The sequence below is a fragment of the Oncorhynchus nerka genome, linkage group LG18 (assembly GCF_034236695.1).
Source record: "Oncorhynchus nerka isolate Pitt River linkage group LG18, Oner_Uvic_2.0, whole genome shotgun sequence".
Classification (NCBI taxonomy): domain Eukaryota; kingdom Metazoa; phylum Chordata; class Actinopteri; order Salmoniformes; family Salmonidae; genus Oncorhynchus; species Oncorhynchus nerka.
The window spans coordinates 7972359-7974858 of NC_088413.1; positions in this window are offsets into that span (position 1 = coordinate 7972359).

Sequence of the window (2500 nt, forward strand, 5' to 3'; positions counted from 1 at the left end):
CGTAACCCCATTGGTGCGTAACCCCATTGGTGCATAACCCCATTGGTCTGTAACCCCATTGGTCTGTAACCCCATTGGTCTGTAACCCTATTGGTCTGTAACCCCATTGGTCCGTAACCCCATTGGTCCGTAACCCCATTGGTCTGTAACCCCATTGGTCTGTAACCCCATTGGTCTGTAACCCTATTGGTCCGTAACCCCATTGGTCCGTAACCCCATTGGTCTGTAACCCCATTGGTCTGTAACCCCATTGGTGCGTAACCCCATTGGTCTGTAACCCCATTGGTCTGTAACCCCATTGGTCTGTAACCCCATTGGTGCGTAACCCCATTGGTCTGTAACCCCATTGGTCTGTAACCCCATTGGTCTGAAACCCCATTGGTCTGTAACCCCATTGGCCTGTAACCCCATTGGTCCGTAACCCCATTGGTCTGTAACCCCATCGGTCTGTAACCCCATTGGTCCGTAACCCCATTGGTCCGTAACCCCATTGGTCCGTAACCCTATTGGTGCGTAACCCCATTGGTCTGTAACCCCATTGGTCCGTAACCCCATTGGTCCGTAACCCCATTGGTCTGTAACCCCATTGGTCCGTAACCCTATTGGTGCGTAACCCCATTGGTCTGAAACCCCATTGGTCTGTAACCCCATTGGTCTGTAACCCCATTGGTCCGTAACCCCATTGGTCTGTAACCCCATTGGTCCGTAACCCCATTGGTCTGTAACCCCATTGGTCCGTAACCCTATTGGTGCGTAGGGTTAATTCCTTTCCCGCTAGCGACCCCGGGTTCACTTCCCTGCTCTGCCATTCGCTACAAAATAAATACAACCGTAGCAGGAACACAGTGGAATAGAGACCTTGACCCCCCCCCAGCTCTCTCTCCTCTGGGTGTTGAGAACAATGAGAGTCTCAGTCTCTGCTTTTACCTGAGTAGCATTGAGCCAGAGACCTCTGTAACGTTACTTAGGAGACACACACACACATTGGCTCACCCCCCCCCCCCCCCCCGCCCAGCCATCCTTAACGACAAAGTCACATGGTAACAGAGTGACCAATGAAAAGGCTGCTGTTACTAAAACTCTGGATAGCTGCTGCCTTGGTTCTATTTCAAAATGTCTTCCTTTAGGATCACAACACAAGTCACATGGTAACAGAGTGACCAATGAAAAGGCTGCTGTTACTACAACACAACATTAGTGACATCGCCAAAGACGGGACGATTCCGGTCGGTCACAAGACTGAGGCATAAAAACTGCCTCTAGATCAGTTGTAAAACCCTTCGACGCGTAGCCTGCCTCCCGACTGGCAGCCTATGCCCTACACACTGTAGGGTGCTTCTATAGTGAATAGGGGGCCATTTGGGACCAAGGTCGTAGTCAACAACAGTCGCGATGCCAAACACACAGAGTCAGAAAACCATGAGGCACATATATATTATAGTGATCAACTGTCAAAACGGCCTGATGGTAAAATACTGAACTAAAACACTGAACTAAAACACTGTACTAAAACACTGAACTAAAACACTGTACTAACACTGAACTAAAACACTGAAGCAACACTGAACTAACACACTGAACTAAAACACTGAACTAACACTGAACTAAAACACTGAAGAAACACTGAACTAACACTGAATTAAAACACTGAACTAACACACTGAAGCAACACTGAACTAACACACTGAACTAAAACACTGAACTAACACTGAACTAAAACACTGAAGAAACACTGAACTAACACTGAATTAAAACACTGAACTAACACACTGAACTAAAACACTGAACTAACACACTGAACTAACACACTGAACTAAAACACTGAAGAAACACTGAACTAACACACTGAACTAAAACACTGAAGAAACACTGAACTAACACACTGAACTAAAACACTGAACTAACACTGAACTAAAACACTGAACTAAAACACTGAACTAAAACACTGAAGCAACACTGAACTAAAACACTGAAGAAATACTGAACTAAAACACTGAACTAAAACACTGAACTAAAACACTGAACTAAAACACTGAAGCAACACTGAACTAAAACACTGAACTAAAACACTGAAGAAATACTGAACTAAAACACTGAAGAAACACTGAACTAAAACACTGAACTAAAACACTGAAGCAACACTGAACTAAAACACTGAAGAAATACTGAACTAAAACACTGAAGAAACACTGAACTAACACACTGAACTAAAACACTGAACTAACACTGAACTAAAACACTGAACTAAAACTGAACCAAAACACTGAACTCAAACATCCACTGAACTAAAACACTGAACTAACACTGAACAAACACTGAACTAAAACACTGAACTAACACTGAACTAAAACACTGAAGCAACACTGAACTAAAACACTGAACTAAAACACTGAAGCAACACTGAACTAACACTGAACTAACACTGAACTAAAACACTGAAGAAACACTGAACTAACACTGAACTAACACTGAACTAACACTGAACTAAAACACTGAAGAA